Raw genomic sequence first — 12979 nt, 5'->3', positions numbered from 1 at the left:
TGTTTTAATAATATAAAGAATTTAATGTTTTCAATATAGGGAGGAAGTGGAAGAGATGGAGGAGGAGAATGAAGAAGGTGCGGTAGAGGGGTCGCAGGTGCACAAAATGGCGGCGCCTCGCACGTGGTGACGAGGGCCGCGCCCGCTGCGCTATTGCGGGTGGGTGACATGCAAGCCCTCATGGCGCAATTTATAGCAGAAATGAAAAAAATGATGGGCGCCCAACAGAATGAAATAAATAAAGTAAATGGTAAGTTGGCCGCCCAAAGTGATAGATCCACCCGGGAGCAAAGAGAAATGACGGCTGATAGTAAGCAATTGGGAGACCAAATTGGGGGGTTGAGGAATGATATGGGAGGATTAGAGGGCAAATTAGGGGGCAAATTGGAGGACGTGGGTAACCAAATTAGGGAAATGAAGGATGGGTTAATGGGATTGGAAAATAGAATGGCCACCCAGGAGAACCAAATGGAAATTAAACGAATGGGGGATCAGATAGAGGAGGTCAAAAACGGGCTGGAAAGCAAATTGGATGCTCAAAAGAATGATTTGGAACAGATGAGGGTGGCATCTACCAGGGAAATGGGAGAGATGGGGGAGGATATAAGGCGCGGGGTGAGCGAAGAGGTCGGAGGAGTACGTGACGAGGTAAAGCAGTGTGAGGAGCGCGTGGAGAAAGAGGTGAGAAAGAGTACGGCTAGGTTTCAGGGGGGTATAGAGGATTTGACACGAGAAGTAGAGCAGCTGACAGTGGGACAAAAGGAGTTAGGGGAGCAAGTCGATAAGAACACAGCGGTGATAGGGGGGCTGAAAGCGATGAAGAAAGAAATAAAGAAAGAACTAATAGCGATGAAGAAAGAATGTCAGACGGTACACGAGGGGCTGACAAAGAGGCTGGACGAGGTAGCAGAGACGTTGGAGACGAGAGAACGAGAAGTCAGGAAGTATATAGAGACGACCAAGGTGGCCTTAGAGGAAGAAATTGAGGGGGTGCACCGGGAAATAAATGAGGTGAAACAAAAGTTAGAGGAAGTGGAAGAAGGGGTGAGTGAAATTAAAAAGAGACGAAGGCAGACGAAGAAGGAAATAAAGGAGGAGGTGATGGAATATGTGGAAGGTCTGTGCTCACAGCGTGATGACGTGCTTGCTAACCAAATAAAGAGTTTGCAGGTGCAAGAGGAGCGAAGAGGAAGAGGCGCCGAGGTGAGTGGCGATATGCTCGGAAATGTATATGGTGTGAGGGGAGGTTCAGCGAGCTTGGGTGTTGGTATAGACCCGTGCGGTCGTGAGAGGCCAATGGTGTGGTGTGCGACTGGTCCGGAGTGCGTGGAAAGAGAATGTGTGCAAGGAGGTCCGATTATGGGGAGTGTGAGGGGTATTGGTGAGCCAGGATGTACGAGTATGGAGTGGGTAGTGGGTTGAGGAGGGGCAACCCAAGCATTGACACCGACAGGGGTAGTCCTTAGAGGGACGGGGGATGCATGAGAGCTAGTGCTGTTAGCTAGATTCAAAATCCCGTCTCGGAACCGTCTCGATAAATTTTCAATTTTCATAACGGGATCTCGGATCGGCTCGGTTCCTGACAAAGTAATACATAAAAAAAAAAAAAAAAAAAAAAAAGGCTTCAAAAATAATGGAATTTCATTACAATATATAAACAACAATGAAAAAAATTCATTTCTGATGTTGAGAACTTAAATTCCGACTTAGCTTCAATTTACCGGGATGAAATAAAATACACCGCCTACATGCAGATGATCGGCCACCGATGGGACCGGGTTATCTCATTACAGTTTGTATTGTTGTGTAATTTCTTGCTTGTAATTTCGTGTAATTTCTTGTAATGTCAGAGAGAGGGAGAAAATGTTTCTGCCCAGGCATATTCGAGTCCCGGTTGGAGTTTCATTATCATTTTGTGAGTTGTGATCGGGCATGTCAAGCGTTCTCGTAGCTCGCGCGCGTACACGTACGACCGTTCGATATTCATGATAGTTCAATAGTTGCCGCGTCCTGCTGCTGCGCACATGTGCATGTTACTTTTTTTTTAATAGTTCCGTTAAGCGGGCTATAATGACGCAGCGTTGCGTGCCTCAACTCAAATCGGAATGGACAATTTTTTGTTCAACCCGTTGATAGCCGTTCGGTGGACGGATCGAATATACCGACCCCTTATTCCAGAAATTGAAACTAATAACGCTAAATAACGCCTTTCATCGAATGTTCACGTGTTTTAACAATTGTCGACTGATAAGGCACCCAAGTTATCCGAGCCCATGCTTTGATCAACCCGACTGCGTTACCTGAATTCCTGGGAAGCCCCACCAGGACGACGGCAGACATTTTCAGAAGTTCCTGCCACACAACAAAATATTTTTTATTCATATTTACCTCAGCGCATTTCAGCGCACGGAATCCACGGCATCAGAGCAGGTGGGCGCTGATTCGCTCAGAGCGATCACGTGATGACGCTATAACGCTATGACGCTATGAAAAAAAAAAATCGCTCGCTTTGCCAAGGGGCTCGCTCCCCCCCCCCCCCCCCCCCCGTTCCCGTCCCCTCCCCCACCCGGCAATGCCGGGTACTTCTGCTAGTAAATTATAAAGCAGGCGGTGTAGTGATCACCCCCCCCCCCTCCTTATTTTGACTCTGTGACTAAAGTAAACGTAATCAACTTATCAGGCCTAAAGTGGAGATAAGATAACCAAAATACTTTCACATTCAAACCGTCAAACCAAACCCCGAGGGATTCTTACAATTTATAGTTATAGCGTTGCAATTAAACATAAATGTTCATCAAAAACTCATCTATCTATAATTCCAGTAATCTCTGTGTGTATGTTTGTATGTTTGTCTGTGACCGCTGTTTCTCGACAACCACGGGTCCGATATACTTGAAACTTGCCAGGTATATTGCTGGGGACCCGAGGATGTGCCTTTTCAAGGTTTCATATTAATCGGAGAAGTAGTTACCGAGCTATGTCCAAAAAACGATTCAACCAATCACAGAGCAGCGAGTTATCACGTGTGCCGAACGTGGCGAACAGACTCTGCCTCGGACGGCACATTTGAGAGCGTATTCATTTATTTCACGTTGGCAAACTATGTTGCCGCTATGTTGGCGTTAAACTATGTTTTAAAACTAATTAAAACTAATTTGCGATTCTTTCGCTTTCCTGCGCGTTTGTGCACGCGATGGCGATTTCTTTACCAAACTCCGCAAGCCGTTCGAATTGGACCAAACCATTTCATGTAAATAGAGGGGGGGGATTGTCACCGTACTCGCAAGCCGTTCGCTTTGGACCAAACCATTTCATGTAAATAGAGGGGGGGGATTGTCACCGTACTCGCAAGCCGTTCGCTTTGGACCAAACCATTTCATGTAAATAGAGGGGGGGGGATATAATTTTAGATATAGATATAGTACGGGCATGCCCTAGTTTCATAAAACTACATAATGTAGTTTGACTTCCGTTTGACTTCTGAATTCCTGGGAAGCCCCACCAAACTTCAAAGTCAAACTTCAAGTCAAACTTCCGTTTGACTTCCGTTTGAAGTCATAATTGACTTCCGTTTCCGGTCTTGCTGGCGACGGTTCGTTTTTTCGCAGGTCTCCACGCTCTCCATCGAAATCGAAGTTAAGTCATTGTTCCAATTTGTATTTTCGTTATAACTGTATTTCTTTTATGGTGTATGTACGTATATTGTCCCGTCAAAGATTTTCGGTGCAAATCTTTCATACCTGTATTGAAAATCGCGTTAATTCGTGTCGTCTCGAGGTCTTGTACAGTGTACAATGTACAAGTACAACCTTGAGGATTTGTTTTTCTCTCAGCGCCTGTCGTTTGTGATCCAATAACTTTCGTTCTCTGTTTTCGCAGTCTTTCCACCCCAAAGCCTATTTCCTTATGTAAATCTCAACTCAAAAAAACAAAAAAAAAAGACTACCTTCTCTGTGCTCATTCGTTTATTCATTCTTATTCGTTCGTTCGTTCTTCGACCACGTGTTTCTCCCCCATTTCCCCAGATAGATTGTCAAATTTCAATTCGTTATTTTATCGTCCATGTGATATTGTTTGATTATAGTTAGTTTTGGTTTGAATTTCCTGTAACTCGTAATTAATTTAATCGTGTTCTGCTCCTCGTGTGTGGCCCTGTAGTTGTACCCCCGTCGGTGTTTTGTTAACTTAAGTGTGTTTTGCTTGGCTCTTGGTTTTTTCCCTTCTACCCCGAACATAATACTGTCTAACGTTCTAAATCCCCACCCCCCCCCCCCCCAAAAAAACAAACAAAAAAAAAACAAAAACATTTATTTTATTTTCTCCACGTGTACTGTTGTCTCATCCTGTATTTTCTGTCCAGGTGTGCTGTTCGCCCCACCCCCATTATCTCCTTGCCATCCACCGTTTGCCCTGTTCACGTGACTCATGGTGGTCCCTCTCGGCTCTCCCCCCGTTGGTATTTTTGTGCATATAAGATTGTTCATAGTTCTGTTTAAATATTTTAAAATATGTTTAACCTTTTCCCTTCTGTTTTTTATTCAGTGGTATATTACAACACGCTGTTTTTCTTCCTATTTAAAAGGCTTTTCTCAATTTCCTCTCCAACTCATTCCACTTCAAAAAAAAGAAATTCAATATCTTATACGTCTCCCTCACTACATGGTCTAAATTCACATTCATTCCATCCCTCCTCCATCATCCTGAACCGGATTGCTAACTTGAAAATCACAACAAACCCAATTTGTTATCAATGTTCGTCTTTCATTAATCATCCACTTTCTAAACTCCCCTCTTGCCCCTCCCATCCAAATCCCCCCCCTTGCACCTACACTCCGAAACTTCCCCCTTGCCCCTCCACTCTTAAACTCCCCCCTTGCCCCTCCACTCCTGAACTCCCCCCTTGCCCTTCCCCTCCTAAACTTCCCCTTTGCCCCTCCCCTCCTAATCCCCCCCCTTGCCCGTCCACTCCTGATCTCCCCCCTTTCCCCTTCCCTCCGAAACTCCCCCCTTGCCCCTCCCCTCCTAAACTCCCCCCTCACTCCTCCCCTTCAAAACTCCCCCCCAATCCCTCCCATTCAATTCTCCCCCCATACCATTCCTCTCCAATTCTCTCTCCTCCCCCCTCCTCCTCCAAGCTGCCTCCTCCCCACTTCGTCTCCCTTCTATCTCATACCTCCACCCCCCCAAACCTTCTACTTTCCTCTGCCCCCCCCCTCAAACAACCCCTCACTGTGCTGCATCCCTTCACCAGCAAACCTTTCATCCTCCTCATCCTTCCCTTTCTGGGAACTCTTCTGCAACATCTGAAACACTATCAACTGCTCTCCCTACCTCCCCCTCTCATCCTTCATCTTACCCTACTCCTCCCCTCCCCTGTCCTGTACCCGATGCTCCCCCTCTCTCTTCATTAACGGTATGGACCTCAAACATCCGGGGCCTTCGCTCAAACCTGACTGATCTCTCCATACAGGTTGCTTCTGACAATCCAGACTTGATCTGCTTAACAGAGACTTTCCTCCTTCAAGATGTCTCTGATTCCTTAATATCTCTTCCTGGTTACTCCCTCCTCCGGTATGATAGACCTGAGCCTCGGCCTGGTGGTGGGGTGGCTATCTTTGTCAAAAACTCTCTTCCTCACTCTCCTTGCACTGCTCTCTTTCCTCCTCACCCGCAGGAGTACCTCTGGTTACGGCTTCCTCTCCGCTCCCACCTTTTGTTCATATGTGTTCTGTACCGTCCCCCAAACAGTGATGACTCCATCTACATTTCAATGTCTGACAACATGGACCAACTTCTATCCACTCATCCCAACTCTCTCTTCCTCATATGTGGTGACTTCAACTGTCATCATGCCACCTGGTTGGGTGTGGGTTCCTCTCTCACTAGTCATGGCACCTCAGCAAAGGACTTCTGTGACTCACTGGGATTGACACAATCTGTCAATTTCCCGACCCGGATCTCAGCCAATGGAGTATCTTCTCTTCTAGACTTGGTTATGACAAACTTCCCTGCTAATGTCTGCTGCTCTTCTTCTGCTCCAATCGGTTCTTCTGATCATGTGCTTGTCAAAGTGGACATCTCTCTGGCCATTCTCAGAGAGCCTCCTCAGCGTCGACGAGTCTGGCATTTCACTCAGGCCGACTGGGACGGTCTTCAAGCAGCCATCAATCGTCTGGATTGGTCTCCCATCTCCACTGCCTCTGACATCAATTCTTCCTGGGAATTCTTCCAAAGCAAACTGATCTCTCTCATGCACAGATTTATCCCATCTCGCCTTCAGTTGTCTTACCCTTCCTCCCGTCCATGGTACACTGAATCTTGTGGTGAGGCAGTTGCCCTGAAACAACTTGCCTTTGCCTCTTGGAAGGCTAATCCAACTGAAGGAAATCTCAGTTCCTTCCACCAAGCTCGGAACAAGTGTGTGTCTACCCTCAGGAGTGCCAGGAAGCACTATCTCTCCTCACTCAAGAATGAACTCTCAAACCTGTCTCCTTCCTCCAAATCCTGGTGGCGTCTGGTCAAATCCGTTTCTGGTGTTTGTTCCCCCTCCATCCCCTCCCTTACCTCAAATGGCCACACAGTTGACATCGCACGTGACAAAGCCGAATGCCTCAACTCTGTGTTCGCCTCGAAATCCTTAGTCCCAAACCCATCTCTCTCTGTTCCCACCTTTCCCAGTCGAACCCAACTGCTCCTGGACTCTGTGTCCTTCTCTCCTGACAAGGTGGAGGAGTTTTTGTCAAACCTCGACTCTGATTCTGCAACTGGACCAGACGGCATCAGCCCACGGGTCCTAAAATCCTGCTCTGCCGCTCTATCTCACCCTCTCTCTGTTCTTTTCACCCTATCTTTTGCTCAAGGTCATCTGCCAGCATCCTGGAAATCAGCTAACATTACCGCTTTACACAAAAAAGGTGCAAAAACAGATCCTTGCAACTACAGACCAATCAGCCTGCTCCCAATTATCAGCAAAGTCATGGAATCCATCATTGCTTCGGATATGAAATCTTTCCTCTTCTCCAATGGCTTGATCTCTGATCATCAATTTGGTTTCAGACCAGGTCACTCTACTCTGGACATGCTGCTTCTGCTGTCTCAACAATGGATGGAGGTCCTCAATGCCAAACAGGAAATCAGAGCTGTCTCCCTTGACATATCAAGGGCCTTTGATACGGTCTGGCACCCAGCTCTGCTCACCAAACTCTCCTCCTATGGTATCCATGGAAATCTCCATGCATGGCTTGCGGACTTCCTCTCTGGTCGTAGTCAACGTGTGGCCCTGAATGGATTTCTCTCATCTCCCCTTCCTGTTCAGGCTGGAGTTCCCCAAGGAAGTGTGCTGGGCCCTGTGCTTTTTCTGGTCTTTATCAATGATCTCTCTGACTCTCTGGAAAATCCTCTCTATCTCTTTGCTGATGACTCCACTCTCTGCCGCTCCATTCCTCTTCCCTCAGATCGGCAGTCTGCAGCCTCCTCACTCTCTGAAGACCTGGACAAAATCACAGACTGGTCAAACAAGTGGAACATGTCTTTCAATCCTGCCAAATCTCACTCTCTTACTATGTCTCTCCGAAAAGATCGACTGGACAACCCTCCCATCTACTTTCTCAACAATCCTCTCCAAGAAGTTCTGTCACTCAAGCTTTTGGGTCTCACTATCTGCCATGATCTTTCTTGGGAAAACCACATTTCCAAGCTGGCCTCCAAAGCCAGTCGCCGACTGGGCATCCTCCGTCGTGCGAAGTCCTTGCTCGGCACACCTGAGCTCCTCACCACATACAAGGCTTTCATCCGCAGCTCAATGGAATACTGTTCTCCCCTATGGGCTGGTGCTCCTGCCTCACACCTGGCTCGGCTTCACGCTGTTGAATCCAAAGCTTTCAAAATCATTGGAATCTCCCGCGATGAAGCTATCTCTGAGGGCCTTTCACTCACTCACCGCAGGCAGGTAGGTGGTCTTTCTGTCTTCTACCGACTCCTCTCCGGCCTTGCTCCCCCAGCTCTCTCTGTGCTCTGTCCCCCAAATATTCCTACAGGTCGCACAAGATCTGCCAGCAACCCTCTGATGGTTAAACTGCCGAAATCTCGGCTCTCTGCTCACCTTCACTCTTTCATTCCTCTTTCCTCCCGCCTGTGGAACAAACTCCCACACTCCCTTCAATCCCTCTCCTCCCTCCAGGTCTTTAAAACAGCTGTTCACCACCATCTCTTATCTTCCCCCATCCATAACCTTGATCTTTTCTACCCCCACTAATTCACCCCAGATCCACCTTGTTTGAAATTCCAACTTATTTCCTGGAAATCCTGGCAGTGTCCATATGTTCATACCTCTCCCACCCCCCCCCCCTTCACATGCCTCCCCCCCTTCACATGCCTCCCCCCTTCACATGCCTCCCCCCCAAAGCCCTCTCCCTCCCACAGATCTCTCGATGTCTCCATGTCTCTCGGTCCCTGCTCTCAAATGTTGTGTTTGTGTCCTTCCCCCTCTCTCCCCATCTTGTCTACCGCTCCTGATGTTATTTGTTTTATATGTCTGTGTGTCTTTCTGTGTGATTAATGTTCGCTCTCTCACGAGCCTTGATCTTGTATACAACAACAACAACAACAACAACAACAACAACAAAAAAAAAAATGTATTGTACTTGTATTAATACATTGTGTGTAGAATAATCCGTTATAAACGTGTTTTTAATCTAAATAAACACCGTCCCTCCATTCACGGGCCTCGAGCGAGTCCCTCGATATTCATGTGCTAAAGACCCTAGCAACCACATTCCGTAACTCGTCTCCAAGGACGGACACGTGACCGTAGCGGGGCGAGGGCGAGGCGGAGTGATACAGCGGAAGGATTCAACGGTTTAAATAAAGTTGCGATGCGGGGGATTTTCATTGGGACCTTTATCCTGATTTCGTTACCTCCGCCACCAAAGGTCGATGGAGATTATGTTTTCACTCCTGTCTGTTTGTCCGTTTGTTTGTGAACACAATATCTCAAAAAGTTGTGGACAGATTCGGACGAAATTTTGTGGAGATGCAGCGTGTGTGACAAGGACGACATGATTAGATTTTGGTGAAGATCCGGATTCGGAATTCGGATTCGTTTGCAGTGCATTGTTTGTTGACAAGGGGAAAATCCTGGAACAGTGAGTTTACTTTATCTATCATCGTTTGTGTCAGTTCAGCTGCACTTGCGAAAAATGATGCTTGTGCAGAAGCAGAGTAATGAAAGCAAGGCTCAATAAATGCCTCGATTATGGAAAATATCTGCAAGAAGTTGGAATTTTAACCAGGATTTTTTTACCGAGAAATTGCGTCAGTCAATTTATCTCGGGACCGTCCCGAGACCGTCTCGAAAGCCGAAACCACCGGGATTTCGTCCCGGTCTCGGATCGGTTGACAGCCCTAATGAGAGCCCCTTGGGAATAGTGTAATGTGGGGGCCCGAATGGTTCGGCCCCGCGCTCACCCCGCAAGGAGCGACGCACGGGGTCCGGTCTTCGGGCACCCACAAGGTCCCACTCGCGCCGTATGACGGTAAGAGTGATCCAAGGGCGTACCTGGCGCAGTTTGAGTATGTGTGTCGGGGAAAAGGTTGGAATCCGGACGAAGGTGGAGTACACCTTGTGGGGCACTGCGCGGCACGGCGGCAGAGGTGCTGACAGCGCTGCCACCGGGTGCTCTCACCCTGCCAGCCATCCGCGCAGCCTTAATTAACCGATTCGGCATTGAACAGCAGAGCGAGCTTGTTAAAGCTCAGCTCGCGCAGCGAAAATGCAAGCCCCAGGAGACCATCGGGGAACTTGCCCATGACATTCACCACGCAGTAGGGATTGCACACGCGGGCATGGCAGCCAGTTCCCAGGAAAGCCTGGCGCTGGATCATTTTATCCAGGCCTTCCCGGATCCGGAGCTCCGACAACAGCTCGCCATGTGGCGCGCGCAGACCTTGAGCCAGGCGGCTGACGCTGTGGCCCGTTGGGAAGCAGCGAGGCCCCTGGCCCGGGGAAGCGAGCGCCACGCAGTGGCGGTGCGCCAGGTAGGGTCCGTGACAGGTGGCGGCCCCCAAAGGGGGTCCGCCCCCAAAGGGGGCCCTGAACTGGAGAGCATGGTCCAGAGGCTGGTGAACCAGCGTCTGGCGGGACCTGGACCATGGCCCAGCGGAGGTGGCCCACGCTGGGACACGATCAAATGCCCCAATTCGGACTTTCAGGGGGGGGGGCGGAATTTGGAATTCTGGAGGCAAGCACCTTACCAGGTGAGGTGCTATAATTGTAGTCGGCTGGGTCACTGGGCGCGAGAGTGTAGAGCTCCGCGCCGGGACGCACCTGGGCAGCCGCGATCAACAACTCCGCCCTGTACGGGTCGGGTTAGCTGACCCCAGACACCCCCCCGCCAGGGCCCGGGAAACTAGAATGTGCCGAACATACAGGGCCGTGTTCGGCAGCAGGGGATGGTGAAGCGCCCTCATTGACGCGACAGGTCATCTATTGTGGCCAAATTGGTACAGCTTGACTAACAATTCGGTGCAAAATTGCCGGCGTGGGGGTAGACGCCATAGTGGACACAGGAGCTAGCGCTACGATCATCAGCCCTGTGATCCTCAATTTGAGTGCAGATGGCTGGGATAAAATCCAGCATCTGGAAAATCATAGTTTGCAGCTGGCTACCGGGGTAACAGCTCCGATCATAGGGCGTGGTTTTGTAACCCTCTAGTGAGGGTCGGTAAAGAGGGAAATAAAAGTTTGGGTAGCGGAGGTGTGCGACCCATACTTAATAGGGTTGGATTTGTTGACTTAAAATCGATTTCTGCTGGGGGACCCTGCAAGTGGGAGTAGAGGAGATACCATTTGAGGGGGTGAGCACAGCTGAGAGGACGGAGTTGGAGGCTTCCGAGACCGTGACCATCCCTCCAAGGGCCGAGGCCATAGTGACGGCCCGATGGTCAGCTCACCCAACACGGCAGGAGTCCTGCGGCCTGGTGGAACCCGTCGCAGGGCAGTCCATACCGGGTTTAATCATGGGCCGCACCCTCGTAAAAACGGACGGGCCGGTGGTGGCCGTCTGAGTAATTAATATTAGTGCAGAACCATGCACTATAGGAAGGGGCACGAAGGTAGCCGGCTGCACCCCAGTTAAAGAAGTCGCGGCAGTGAGGGGCGAGAACGTCCAGCCGAGCCGACCCCAGGGGGAGCCTTCAAAAAGTAGTAGGAATTGGCCCGAGCCCATTTGTGAGATCGTAAATCGAAGTAGCGTAGAGTTGGGAGGTATCCAGAGGGAGGCCTTACACAAATTAATTGAATCCCATTTGGATATCTTCTCCTTATCCTCCGAGGATATTGGACGTACGGGCCTGGTGAAACATCAGATCCCCACCGGTGAGACCCGGCCTATTCGTCAGCCCGCCCGATGGCTCCCTTGGAGCAAGAGGGAGGAAGCTGATGAACAGGTAGAAAAAATGCTCGATGCAGGTATCATCGAGCCCTCGGGAAGTCCTTGGATGTCACCTGTTGTGCTGGTCAAAAAGAAAGATGGGACCACGCGTTTCTGCGTTGACTATCGCCAGCTAAACAACATGACACTCAAAGACTCATATCCCCTGCCAAGAATTGATGACACCGTCGATGCTGTTGCGGGCTCAAATTGGTTCTCAACTTTGGACCTCAAGGGTGGGTATTGGCAGGTGGAGATGGATAGGGCAGGGAAGGAGAAAATGGCATTTTCCATAGGTAAGGGGCTGTATCAGTTCACTGTGATGCCGTTTGGTTTGTGTAATGCCCCCGCCACCTTTGAACGATTAATGGAGCATGTACAAGGCGGCATGCCATGGCAATCATGCCTGGTGTACCTGGATGACGTCCTGGTACATGTGAAGACATTCCCCCAGGTGATAGCTAATTTGGACCAGGTGTTTGGGTGCCTCAGACAGGCAGGGTTGAAGCTGAGTCCGAGTAAGTGCACTTTGTTTGCAAGAGAGGTGGCCTATTTACGTCACGTTATCGGTCGCGAGGGGGTAAAAACAAACCCAGGCAAAATTACAGCTGAAGAGGAGTGGCCCGCACCACGTACCATCAAGGAGGTGTGGGGATTTTTGGGACTCTGCTCCTACTACCGGCGCTTTGTGGCAAAATTTGCAGCATTGGCCCGGCCCCTTCACCGGCTTTCGGAGAAGGGGACGAGATTGAATTGGACAAGGGAGTGCCAAGAGGCCTTCCTCGCATTGAAGGGGTGTTTGACATCCGCACCCATTCTATCGTACCCCTCTAGTGACGGGACATTTACCCTGGACACGGATGCAAGCCAGGAAGGATTGGCGCAGTTTTGTCTCAGACACGGGAGGGCGTGGAGAGGGTGATCGCATATCATAGTCGGGCCATGAGTAGGCCCGGACAAAATTATTGCATCACTCGCAAGGAACTATTGGCTATGCTGTCTGCCATGAACCATTTCCACCCGTACTTGTATGGGCGGAAATTTTTGGTTCGAACTGACCATTCCTCCTTGCAATGGCTCCTTTGGGTCAAGGAACCGGAGGGCCAAATTGCAAGGTGGTTGGAAAAGTTGCAGCAGTACGATTTTAATGTGACCCATAGGGACGGGAAGGCCCATGGGAATGCCGATGCACTCCCTCGGCGTCCTTGTCTGGGGGAAAACTGCAAATGTTGTGTGAGACACGAGGAGAGGGAACAATTGGGCGATTCCACCCCGACCCTCGTAGTCTGTGCAACCCGGGTGAGAGGGCCAATTTTGCCACGAACTGCAGATGAAGAATTTGGAACTTTGGCTTGGAGCACGGCCCAGCGGGAGGATCCCGTCCTGGGACCGGTGTACGAATGGGTTCGATTGGGACAAAGACCTAATGGGGAAGAGGTAACCCCCCTCGGGGCAACCAACAAAGGCATATTGGGCTCAGTGGCAGACACTGGGATTGAAGGATAACATCTTGTATTGCAAGTGGGTGGAGGTTCCCTCTGAGAGAACTT

At 49.7% G+C, this 12979-nt stretch overlaps 1 long non-coding RNA gene across 1 annotated transcript in view; it reads right to left on the bottom strand.

Annotated features, from left to right (window-relative positions):
• Nucleotides 1–2266: 2266 nt before the first annotated feature.
• Nucleotides 2267–12979, bottom strand: part of LOC144889854 (uncharacterized) — a 35675-nt gene continuing 24962 nt past the window's right edge. The window contains exon 3 of the long non-coding RNA XR_013622116.1: nucleotides 2267–2352. This is a non-coding gene — a long non-coding RNA (uncharacterized LOC144889854). The remainder of the gene's footprint in view (nucleotides 2353–12979) is intronic.

Source organism: Myxine glutinosa, chromosome 1 (assembly GCF_964187855.1).
Source record: "Myxine glutinosa chromosome 1, kmMyxGlut1.1, whole genome shotgun sequence".
NCBI classification, from domain to species: Eukaryota; Metazoa; Chordata; class Myxini; order Myxiniformes; family Myxinidae; genus Myxine; species Myxine glutinosa.
This window is presented reverse-complemented; position numbering and strand designations above follow the sequence as displayed.